The sequence below is a fragment of the Aotus nancymaae genome, unplaced genomic scaffold, assembly GCF_030222135.1.
Source record: "Aotus nancymaae isolate 86718 unplaced genomic scaffold, 86718_ANA_hifiasm-v0.15.2.pri h1tg000088l, whole genome shotgun sequence".
Lineage (NCBI taxonomy): Eukaryota > Metazoa > Chordata > Mammalia > Primates > Aotidae > Aotus > Aotus nancymaae.
In genome coordinates, this window is record NW_026988503.1 from 1,497,313 (window position 1) to 1,510,851 (window position 13,539).

Here is a 13,539-nt window from a genome sequence, read left to right on the forward strand (position 1 = left end):
AAAGCCCGCCAAAAGCCCTAGAAGGAGGGGCTCTGCTGTGGGCCCAAGCAACCAATCTGGAATCAAAGTCAAAGATCAGTCACTCCAGAGGAAGTTTGAAAGAACTCCTCTTATTGGACAAAAACATGAATGGGGCGGGAATAACTTCAAAGTTAAAACTCCACTACACCTTACCTGCTGCGATTTCCCTCTCTGGGATCCTCTTCCACAACAGCGTGAGAGCTTTCTCTCTACTTCTCTCTCTTTCTCTCTCTGCCTAATAAATTGCTCTCTGCAAAACTCTTTGGGTCAGATATTTACTTGAGTGTAAGATTTAAGCTTACACAGCCGCCAGGTCCTCTTCCCCATTCCTGAGGCCAGGGAGACCAAGAACCTGTGACACATCGGGAAAAGAATTGGACTGGGAGGGAACTGAGTTTATCCCCTCCCTATCAGGGAATTGGGAGCGTCTTCGGGAAGCCTCTCTGCTCTACCCTGCGGCCCGCCACCCAGTTACAGAACTCCATCTTTATGGCAGGCTTCTCCTCAAGCACCCAGATTTTTTCAAACTTCCTCTGAAATGTAGGGAGAAGCTGCCAAGGCTTCTTCACTTTTTCATTCTACACACCTTCAGGCTTAACACCGCATGAAAACTGCCAAGGCTTACAGTGGCTTGGCTTTCCAAAGCAGCAGCCTGGGCTGTGCCTGAGGCCCTTTGAGCCATGGCTGGAGTTGGAGCATCTGGAATGTCAGGATCAGTTCGCTGAGGCTAAGCAGGCAGTGGTGCCCTGAGCCTCGGCCTTGAAACCATTCTTTCTTCCAAGGCTTCTGAGCCTGTGATGGGAGGGGCTGCATCAATGATTTCTGATGAAACACCTGAAATGCCTTTAGGTTTTTCTCCATTGTCTTAAATGTTGGCACATGGCTCCCTTGCAGTCATGCTAATTTCTCTAGCAAGTGGTTGCTCCACAGCCTGCTTGTATTTCTCTCCTGAAAATTCTTTTTCTTCTTCTGCCACATAGCTCTGCTGCAAAATTTCTCAAACATTTAAGCTCTATTTCTCCTTTAAATATAAGTTCCAACTTTAAGTCATTTCTTTACTGTCATATCTGATTGTAGCCTATTAAAAGTAGCCAGATAACATCTTGAATGCTTTGCTGCTAAGAAATTTCTTTATCCAGATACCTGAGGTCATCAATCTTAGGTTCAAAATTCCACAGATTCCCTAGGGAACAAATACAAACAGTCAAGTTCTTTGCAAGGGAAGAATGAAGGTCACCTTTACTCCAGTTCCCAATAACTTCCTTATTTCCATCTGAGACCTCATCAGTCTAGCATTCACTGTCCGTATTTCTGTCAGCATTTTGGTCACAACCATGTATTTATTCCATAAGAACTCTCTTTAATCCTTCTATTTTCTTCCGTTCCCTCAAAATTCTTCCAACTTCTGCCTGCTACCCAGTTCCAAAGCCACATCTACACTTCTAGGTATCTGTGTAGCAACACTGAACTTCCTGGTAGCAATTTTCCGTATTAGGATACTTTATTGTTATGAAGAAATATTTGAGGCTGGTAATTTATATAGAAAGAAGGTTTAATTGGTTTGTGGTTCTACAGCCTGTACAGGAAAAATGGTGTCTGCATCTGCTTAGCTTCTGATGAGTCCTCAGGGAGTTTTACTTATGGCACAAGGAAGCAGACCTGTCAAATGGCAAGAGAGGAGCAAGAGAGGGGAGGGAAGTGCAAGGATTCTTTTTAAACAACCAGATCTGGCATGAACTCATTACTGTGGGAAAGACAACAAGGCATTCATGAGGGAATCTACCCCGATGACCCAAACACCTCACATCAGGCACTGGGGATTACATTTCAACATGAGATTTGGTGGGGACATACATCTAAGCTATATCAGTACAATATGATGAAAATCATGATGTAGAAACATTTATTTAAATGCATTTTCAGTTATTAAAAAAATGTATTACGTATTAATCATATTGCTAAGTATTTAACTTAGATTAGTATATCTCATGTTTTATTTAGGTTGGCATATTAATTTCCATATTATCAAGAAATTATGAGGCTCAAGGATTTATTATTAAGAGGTCATAAAATAAACGTATTTGTTTTCTGTTGCTGCTGTAACTAATTTTCACACTTTGTCACTTAAAACAACATGCATTTATTTTCTTACAATTCCATAGGTAAGAAGTAGGGTTGCAGGGATACTTGCTGGACTGCCTGCTTAGAACCTCACAAAATTGTGTTTCCTTCTGAAATCCCTGCTGCCAAATCTGCTTCATTTCTATTGTTGGCCAAATTCAGTTCCTTGTACAATTGTGTAACTGAGGTTCCATTTCCTTGATAACTGCCAGCTAGGAGCCTTTCTTAGAATCTTAAGACATTTTCATTTTTTGCTCAACCCATTTTAAAATCAGTAATGATGGGTTTACTCCTCATTCCAAATCTCTTTGACTTTTCTTTTTTTATTTTATTGTACTTTAGATTCTGGGATACATATGCAGATCATGCAAGATTGTTGCAGAGGTACATTCATGGCAAGGTGGTTTGTTGCCACCATCCCCCAATCACCTATACTTGACATTTCTCCCCATGTTGTCCCTCCTTTCCACTATCCTTCCCATAGCCCCCCCACAACAGACCCCAGTGTGTGATGCTCCCCTCTTTGTGTCCAAGTGTTCTCATTGTTTCTTTCTTCTCATCTCTCTGACTGCAGCCAAGAAAGTTATCTGCTTTTGAGAACTCATGGGATTAGTTTGGGCCAGCATGAATGATGGATAATCCAGGATAATCTCCCCATTTTAAAGTCTATAAATCTAATTATATTTTCCAAGATTCCAGGGATTAACATGTAGATTTTTTTTTTTTCTGGAGTCATTCTGACTACCAGAATTAGTACATAACCTAACTGGAATTTTATTTTGCTTTCTGAAAAGTACTGGCCTCAAAATAAAGGGAATATTTTCTGAAATTTTAGGAGCCATCTAGTTTTGCTTATTATCATGAAGAAATTAATCCTTCACCTTAAATTTCTGGAACTAAGCAGAACAGCAATGTTGCAAAATAGCTTTGGGGCTAGCTACATTTATCTACCTTTCATTCTTCTTGGCTCACTTTTGTGTTTCAAGTAAATTATCCTGGCACTGAGAAAGTGCAAGAAGCCAATTGGATAAATATGAAGGAGGGGAAAAAGATGAAAATGGAAACAGAGATCAAATTTTATCATTTCTCCCAACCTTGGATTTACAATTTTGTGTGTGTGTGTACATATATATATATATATATTAGCTTACGATCATTATTTTCCCACTATGGATAAAGATAATTCACAATAGAGATAGTTTTGGCTTGGTTTCTTAGTCCTAATTGTTATACTTAAATTCAGTAAAGTAGGTTTGGGTTTCAAGTTCCATTATCCCAGAATGGATGTAATAAAGCAGTAGCACCAATGTGGAAATTCATTTCATTTAAGTGCTATGCCTTACCACCTGTAGCTAAGATGAGGGATCGATTTTTCTGCTGAACTTCAAATCAGGGATACTTATTTTCTTTCCTTGGTTCATCTCCTTTTTTCTGAGACATGGTCATAGAAAGAATCGCTGAATTATTATTTTATCCAAAAGAATATTAGGCCCAATATTCAACAGATTAATAATTAGAAAATGTAGTATGGTTTGAATTTGTGTCCCCACCCAAATCTCATGTTAAATTGCCCCAGTGTTGGAGGAGGGGCCTGGTGGGAGGTGATTGGATCATGGGAGTAAATTTCCCCCTTGCTGTCTATGTGATAGTGAGTGAGTGCTTATGAAATTTGGTTGTTTAAAAGTATGTAGCACCTCCCCCTTGTCTCTCTTCCTCCTGCTCCAGCCATGTAAGTCCCACCTCCTTCCACTTTTTCTTCAGCCATGATTGTAAGGTTTCTGATGCCTCCCAGCAATGCTTCCTGTCAGCCTATGGAACTCTCAGCTAATTAAACCTCTTTTCTTTATAAATTACTCAGCCTCAGGGAGTTCTTTATAGCAATATGAGGACAGACTAATACAATATGCTTTAGTGGAATCTTTTTAATCAATAGAAAAATATATTTTGTTTATTATATATTTAAAAGAAAAACATGTACACTAATCCCTAATTACTAATATAGCTATTGTTTACATTTTACATGTAGAAAATATGATAAGAATGTTTGACAGAGACAAATTTCAATTTAGCAGAGTTACTTATTTATGCTTGAACTTCTAAATTTAGATGAACTTTAAAACTATTTAAGATACAAAATGCAGCTTTTGATCTATAATATAATCTCAAAGCCAGGACTAAAACATACATTATCACATACAGAAATTAACTAGAGATAAAATATACTTTTAAAAAGTTGTATTGTTAATTGACCAAAAGATGTACATATTTATGGTGTACAATGTGATGTTTCAATACATGTACACATTTTGTAACTACCAAATCAAGATAATTAGTGTATTCATCACCTTAAACATTTGAGACAAAATGATTTTTTTTTGAAAACCATATTGTGAAATTTTTGCCCCAAATCTAGCTATATCACTTTTGGAACATATGAATAACCTTAGTAATTCAACAAAAATAAAGTATAAAAGGGATCTAAATTACTTTCAAATTCATGTATATATAGCAAAAATGTAGAAAATACATACTATTCAAACAGCATAAAAGAGCTAGAGTATACTGATAACAGACAAAATGGATTTTAAAATATGAAATGCTAATTTCAAAAGAGAAAATTCTTAATGGTAAATGAATATATAGTGAAAGATGATTTAACATTTATAAATGCATCTGCAACTAATTACAGAGTGTCAAAATTCTTGAAGTAAACCTCACAGAGTAGAAAAAAGAATTATAGATAATTATAAACCATATTTCAATAGTTTTATTTCATAACTAAAAGAACAAGAAGATAATATTTCTAAGAGCATAAAAGATTAAAACATTTATAACTAAACTGACCTAATTAACATTTATAAAATATTCTATCTAACAACTTCAGGATATATATTTGTCCAAGTGATCATGGTTCATTAACAAATATAAACCACATGCTGTCATAAAATGAGTTGTATTAAATTTGAAGGATTTGGAAGACCAATTAATAACAGGGAGAAATTTAGGAAATCCACAGATATGTGGAAATCAAAACATTTATAAATAAAACATAGGTAAAAAATAGAAGAAATTAGAAAATATGTTGAATTAAGTAAGTAAAGACAACTTGGAAACTTAGAGCATTTAATGTTTCTATTATGAATAACAGTAACTTGAAGTCAGTGTTGTAGGCTTCATCATGAAAATTTGAAGAAAGAAGGACAAATTAAGCCCTAAGATAAGCAGATAGAAGACAGGAAATAATAAAGATCAAGTTAGAAACTGATAAAAAAGAAAAAGAAGCAATTTATAAGACAAACACATACCACTGAAATTCAAAATGGTTATTTAAAAAAATCAATAAATTAAATAAAAGTTTGACTGAATTTTATCAGTTATTTTACTGATCTCAGAATAAAAGCAAGGACCTCAGCACAGAGCCGATGGCCGTTAATTGGTAAATAAATATGGTAAAAAAGCTTCTCTGCTAATTAACATTACAACAACTGCTTCAAGAAGAGAGAGAAGACATAAATAGTCCTATACCAATTAAATCAATTTAATTATTCAACAGAAAATCACCCCACAAAGTAAAATCTAGTTCTAACTCTATCACTGGTGAATTTTTCAAATCTTTTAAATACAATTTTTTTCCAATCTTCCCTAACTACTATTTTCAAATACTAATGGAGAAAGAAACACTTCTTACTTAGCTTAAGAGAAAAATGTTACCTTGATGTCAAAACCAGTGAATGACATCACACAAAAAGAAAATAGAGTCCAATATCTTTCATGAGAATAGATTAAGAATCATTAACAAAATATTAAACAATAAAATTGATTCATACATGCAAAAGAAAAACAGAACATAATCAAGTGGCATAGGATAACATTTGTGGAAGAGAAGTGTTCTAAAAGATAATTTTGGTGTTGTTGCATCACTGTACAAATATGCAAAATACAAATGATTGTTTCTTTAGAATATGTGGTTTTGGTTTTATATAAATTACATTTCAAACTAATAAAAATCTTTGTAACTACCTAGTCAGTAATTATTTTTATTTATACATTTTATGTATTTATTGAGACAAGAGCTTGCTCTGTCACTCAGGCTGGAGTGCAGTGGTATGATTATAATTCACTACAGCCTTGAACTCCTACGCTCAAGCAATGCTCCCACCTTAGCCTCCCAAATAGCTAAGACTACAGGTGCATGCCACTATGCCAAGGTAATTTTTATTTTATTTTATTTTGGTAGAGATGAGGGTCTTGCTATATTGCTCAAACTAATCTCAAACTCCTGGCCTCAAGTGATCTTTCTATCTTGGCCTTCCAAAGTGCTGGGATTACAGGTGTGAGTCACAGTGCCCAGCCCTAATAATTTAAATAGTTTTGGACTTATCATTTTGTTAAGAATTATGGTTGACAGCTAGGATGCTTAATGTCAAAACTTGCCCAACCTTATAAAAAGTACAACTTGTATAAATGTTAATATAAACATCTGCCATTTAATGAAACAGATACTTCAATTAAAAGACATGATTTTTTTTCAGCCAAACAAAGCAAAATAAAAGATATGCTTAAAACAAGAGAAAAGCTTATAAGACACAGAAAGATTAAAAATAAAAGAATAATGAGGTAGATTACAATATTTTTAGCAAATATTTATACTCCTTTCCCTTAAGCTTTATAATGATATTATCGTTCTTATCTCAATGATGTCAATATTGCCATATTAGTTGTCATGATCAATACAATGTGCATGAATATGACTTTTACTCCATCCAAACAGTGGCTTTAAATACTTTTGACAAATGTAATCTAATATCAGGCAAAGCAGGTTTTAAGGTATAAGAGACAAAATAGATAATTTACAATGATTAGAGTACTATTACACAGAAAGTTATAAAACTCTAGATTTGTAAAATCTAATAATATTATTTCACTAGATATGAACAGATTCAGCAGAGTTCAAATCTAGGCCTACTCTACTTTCATAATGGATGACATTAGCACCTATCTTTCAATTAACGATTAAAAGAGCAGGAAAATTTAAGGACATCAAAGTTGTCACAAAGTTGATTAAGAATATTTATGTCATTGATCTAGATTAACAAAATAGAGCATTCAGCAATGACCAAATGCATCTTTCTTTCATCTAGTCAAAGATCATTTAATAATATTGATCTTTTCTGGATCACAAAGCAGGACCTGGCATATCTCAGAGGATGTACATAATTCACAGTATATTTTCTGACTACAGTTGAAATCAATCGTACATAAATAACAAGAACAATGATAAGTAAAAACGCAATATCAATTAAGATATACACTCTTAAATAACTCATTGGCCAAAGTAGAAATAGAATGGAAATTAGAATATTTTAAAACTGAATAAAAATAGAAGATGCACAGACTTATGAAATATGATTAAAACTGTATTAATAGAGTAGAAAGAAAACTATGGTCTTCAGTGGATATATTAGAAGGAAGATGCATGAATATCCCTCTCAAAATATTAGAACATGAATATTATGTTAACCAAAGTAATAAGAATAAAGAACAGCCTGAAGATAAAAGCATAAGTAAATGAAAAAATTAAACTATGTTGAAATAATTAACAAAGCTAGAAGCAGTTCTTTGAAATAATAAAATGTTTGTACCTCTAAGACAAGTAAACAAAAAATGCAGACAAAATATGCACTAGTAGTGTTATGAAAAGAGGGGCTCATCATTACAAATCATTCAGATATTAAGAATAGTTTAAAGTATACCATTAACAACTTTATCTCAACTAATTTGACAATGACTGAAATGGACAACTCCCTAGAAACATACTAATTACCCAAAGAGACACAAGATGAAATTAAAAATCTAATTACTATCAAATATATTTAATTAATTAGATGTAAAATAAATATATTTACCAATATACACCTCCAGAATCAAAGAGACTTAATTACTGAACAATCCAAAATATTCTAGGAAAAAAATACAACAAAGCTTTGAACAACTCTTCCAGGTGTTCAAAAAAAGAATGCTACTAACTTGTTTAATGATGCCAGTACAAAACTTAACAAGGAAGCATTGTAATAGAAGGAAGATTATAGCACAATATCCTCATTATTTTAAATGCAAGAAAACTAAACACAATTATTAACCAAATCTAGTAACATATGAAAGTACAATACATCATATAAAGTAGAATTAATCCTTGAAGTGTAAAGTTGGTTTATATATAATTCATCACATTATTAATCCTATCACTTTGGGAGGCTGAGGTGGGAGGATTGCTTGAGACTAAGAGTTTGAGAACAGCCTGGGCAACATAGCGAGACCCCCATCTCTACCAAAATAATTTGCTACTCCATAGGCTGATGTGGGCTGATTGCTTCAGCCCAGGAGTTTAAGGCTGCAGTGGGCTATGATGGCACCACCACACTCAGCCTGGGCAACAGAGCCCAGAGTCTGTATGACAAAGAAAAAGTGCATGCCCTTGCACAAGAGAGAAATCATATAAATATGTAGTGTCCAAATAGGCTCCAAAAGGTATCCATGTAAGATTCATGGAATCCATGAATTTTACTTGATACAGGAAAATAAATGATTAGGTTCAGGTTGGTGAGAGAAACAAACTGGATTATCTAGGTGGGCCCTAAATCCAATGACATGTACCTTATAGGAGATAAGCAGAGGGAGATCTATAAAGAAACAAAGAGGAAAAAGTCATGTGAAGATGAAGGCAGAAATTGGAGTTACATAGCCACAAGTCAAGGAATGCTAGGAGCCACCTAAAGCTATAAGAGGCAAGGAAGAATTCTCCTCTGGACTATTTCAGGATATACAGCCCTAATGATACCTTGATTTCAAGAAACTTCTGGACACTAGAATCATGACATAATAAACTTCTGTTGTTTTAAGATACTAAGTTTGTGAAAATCTGTTATGGAAGCCCTAGAAAGATAATATAATACCGAGGATCTTTATAGACACAAACATTTGCTGATAAAATTTGGTACCCATTCATTACAAAAATGGGTGCTGAGAAGACTAGAAAAAAAGTCAACCTCCCTTTCATGAGTACCTAAGAAAAAACCTTGACCAAGCAATGTATTTAATAATAAAATAGTAAAAATGTTTTCAAGTTAAGTATAAATGGTCTATTATAACAATTCTTGACCAACATTTTTATCCTACACTAAATTGGCTGTTCTAACCAGTGCAATAATATAAAAAGTAAATAAGAATTGGAATGGAAAAAATAAATTATAAACATTTGCTATCAACATGATTGTGTATATAGAAAGTTCAAAATAATTAACAGACATCTATTAAAATAGATACATGGATATAGCAAGATCAATATAAAACAATCAACTGCAATTTTATTAAGCAGCAACTAACTAAAAGAACATTCAATTTAAAAATAAAACTGATATCATCACTTTGGAAAGTTTTTTTAACAATGTTCATTAAAGTTGAACAAATAACTTATGATCCAGTAATTCCATTCTTAGCTTTATGTGCAAAAGAAATGCATACATATATTTGCCAAAAATGCAATAATTATCATAGAAGCACTATATTCAATAGCCAAGGACTAGAAATAAACTAAATTTTCATTATTATTTTAAAATTATGGTTAATTTATAAAATAGAGTATCTGAAAGTAATCATAAATAATTATCTATTGTTACTTACAAAAATATGTATAATGTATAGGAAAAGGAGTCTCACATAGAGCAGTGAATGTTGTTTGTGAATATTCATTCATAATATGTTCCAAAGCAGGCAAAAGTAATTTACAGTGATTGGAAATAGCATAATAACTGCCTTGGGGTTGAGCAGAGAACAGGAGGGGACATCAGAAAGCTTCTGAGTTGCTGATAATACTCTTGATTTGTGTGTTGTTTAAAAGGACTTTCACTTTTATGAAATTCCTGTGTCCTGAAGGAATTAAAGCATATGATATTATGTGATCAATAAGGGCATACATTAATTCTACAACTACTAAAAATATATTACAAGAATTTAGGAGGTAAAATAGACTAAGGGGAACCTTTATGTTTGTTCAAATTGTGCTACTACCTTGGGGTGAGGGCTAAGAGAATGGGGAAATAAAAAACTTTAAACAAGCATACAGAGAATGTGTGTCCCTAGATAGAGACCAGGGGGTTCATAGGACCACAAAATTAAATGTCTGGGTTGGTTGTTGTAACCGAGTTTTTTGGGGGTGTTGAGGCATGGTTCCCCCGAAAGAATGCTGTGGATTTTTGGTTTTTGCTTTTTGAAGAATAAGAGAAGGGACTACTGCAGGTGCACTGTACTCTTGTAAAGTAAATACCGAACCCAAGAAGTGATGCATAAAGGTGATTTTATTTAGGTAGAGAAAAGAGGAAAAAAGAAGGAGAAGAGAGAAAAGCTTCCACGAGAAGTGTGGAAGGGGATTCCAAAGGGAAAATCCAAGAAGGGAAAGAGAGCTCCCACTATGTGGGAGAGGATCCCAGAGAGCTGGAAATCCGGTGTGGGTGAAGGAGCGGGGAACTTATCCTGGGAAAAATTCCCACCTTCCCAAGTTCCTCTGGCCAATGAAAGGAGTTCCTTTAATCTTCCGCTAGGTGATTGACTCTTAGTTTATTCCCGCGCCCGAGAAATTCAAACATAAACCATTAAATCTGCCCGACGGAGAGAGATGGGAGGGGTGCATGGTGCTGGGAAATTCTTGCCCTTAAAACTACGCCCCCTCATGGACTCAGTAAGAGAATACATTCTCTCACCGTGACAGCACATTATAGAACTTCCACGTAGCCTTCCTTGGTGGGGAAGAATAGTGGGAACAGCATGATTCTCTTATTCTGAAAAATCATGAAGTTATGAAAACGTATTAGTTCTTACACAAGTGTATCAAATGCAATCAAATCATTGGATTTCAATGAGGCAATGCTTTTGTTAATTCGCTAGTCTTCACCACTCCACATCCTTTAAAACATAATGTTGTACATAATAAATATATGATTTTATCTGCCAATTAAAAAAATGTCTGTGTATTGTCAACAACCATAAATTCATAAACTCCCTGAGAAATCAATGTCTGTCTTGTCAACTATTTTAAATCTGGAGTCTGGCTTGGAGCTTTGCATCAAGTAGAGAGCAGATCCCACTGACTTTTTTGCTCCATATCTTACTGGCTCACCTAAGTTTGTCTAGAACTAAAGGCTGCTCATAACAAGAGCATCTGTGTGTTTCTCTTCTCTACCTAAGAACTTTCTCTAGTAGAAAGGGTGCTTCCTGGGATAAATACAGGCATACCTAAAAGGCAGAAAAATGTGACACCTCTCAGGTGACCCTCACCTATGGGATGAAATCAGTGAATAAATGACTCAGCCTTCCACTATCATTAGGCTCATTCTAAGACTTGTTTTACATGTTATCTCAGAGTGTCACTAATCAATACAGCCTTGATACCCCTTATTGGAAAACAGATCATTACCATACACCTTACAGTTTAGCTTACTTTTACTAATACATTATTTATATTTCTCAAGATATCAAATGAACTATCGTGACTTAAGTCCTTGTCTCAGAAAATACTTTAAGAAGTGATCCAACTAAGATAATAAATATGATGGCATTCAAACACAGAAACTCATTGCTATCATCCCACTTCGGATGCTATTACCAACATAGTACTTCTGAAACCAGAAGCAACCGTCAGAGTACCAGTTATAAATGGGGGAAAAAAAGGAGAGAGGGATGTGTACAATAACATAAAATAGGTATTTAAATAAGGCAAAAGAGACAGACTTTTGTATTGTCAATTGTGCTCTGGATTAAAGAAGAAATTTACAGTGAATAAAATGGGGAGATAAAGGAATGCATGACAAAGAAAATTGCTTTAAAGTTTGTTTTTAAGTGATCCTCCCTGTTTTAGTTGTGACAATTTTTGTGTGGCACCTGTTTAAAATGGTTATCAATAGAATGCTTAGTAATAATCAACAACTTCCCTTTTCTCTAGATTTGCTCTCTTTTTCCCAAAGAAACGACAAAGGAGGAGAAAAGAGTAAAAAAAAATCTTTGCATTTCAGCAGTTTTCTGAATCACTACATTATATTACATTTGTAGCAGTAGATGTTAGCTAATTGCATATTGAGGTTATTAGTTTTAACATGGATAATTTTAATTGTAATATTGCTATGGCAACGCTAGCAAAGGTGACATATTAACTTAATCATCATGGTTGGCATCCAAATATGAATATTTAATCTAGGCATAGCTATGATTATGCAGGCTCCTAATTGCTCATGAAAATTAGTTAGTTTGGTGTTTCCTTAAATCTGACTGTGCAATCTGAAAATTACTTGGACTCCTTGAAAAAGTGATAGTGGTGGGGGGATTAATATTACTAAATCAAAAATTATGTTCTTTAAAAAGACAAAAAATGTTAATGACTGTGTGGAGTTGTTTAATCCTATGTTGAAAAAGTGACTATTTTTAATAATCATTTCCCTTTTTTTCTTACCATTTAACTAGGAGACTGAAAAAAGTAATGATATTTTTTTGAAAATCATCAACATATTTTACTGAAATATGACAATTTTACTGGTTTCAAAATGTGCTAAACTTACAAGCTGTTGTTTGTCTCTCACAGAAGAACAACAAATTTTCTACATTTTAATTAATCTTGCATTTGGAGAAAACTGATTAAATGCTAAAAACAATTGATACAATAAATTTAGAATTTATAAATAAAATCTATTAAAATATAATGATATTTAATCATTATATTTTTATCATATTCTAGTAAGTTGAAATTTAAAATACAGCAAATTTTCATTGCTATTTTTATTACAGATAGAATTTGAATGATACTCTGAGCAGTTAACTGCACAATGTAATCTGGGAGAAATTTCAAAACCAGCTCCAATATCTGATCATTGGAATATGTAATAGGTACAGAAAAATATATATAGATGTTGAAATATTCATATTCTTCTACCATCTCTTTACCTCAAAAAAAATCAAACAGAGAAACTAGATTCCAATCTTTCGTTGAAGTGATACAACTGATGATGAACTTACTGTCTAATATACTACAAAAAATATATTATTTGTTTCATATATTCTTACTTACCATTTTATTTAAGCCAGTACTGGAAAGATATTTTAGTTTTTTCTAAAATCTTCAATGTTTAGGTAGAAGATAAATTAGTCACACAATTTATCAAAACCATATTAAAATAGAGTTGTCAAATTATCAAGGCAAGAACAGAACATGTTTAAACTTGCCACTTTTTTATTTTAGTCTTCCGTATTGCTTTTTTCAAATTCTTTTCTTTTTGTTTTAATAATATAGACCAACATTTAGAATATATTAAAAATTTTATTCTGATATCTAAAGAAATCAAATAATATATATTT

At 33.4% G+C, this 13,539-nt stretch overlaps 1 long non-coding RNA gene across 1 annotated transcript in view; it reads right to left on the reverse strand.

Annotated features, from left to right (window-relative positions):
* Positions 1 to 872: 872 nt before the first annotated feature.
* The window catches only part of LOC135271623 (uncharacterized), a 146,917-nt gene continuing 134,250 nt past the window's right edge, over positions 873 to 13,539 (reverse strand). The window contains exon 3 of the long non-coding RNA XR_010339749.1: positions 873 to 1,204. This is a non-coding gene — a long non-coding RNA (uncharacterized LOC135271623). The remainder of the gene's footprint in view (positions 1,205 to 13,539) is intronic.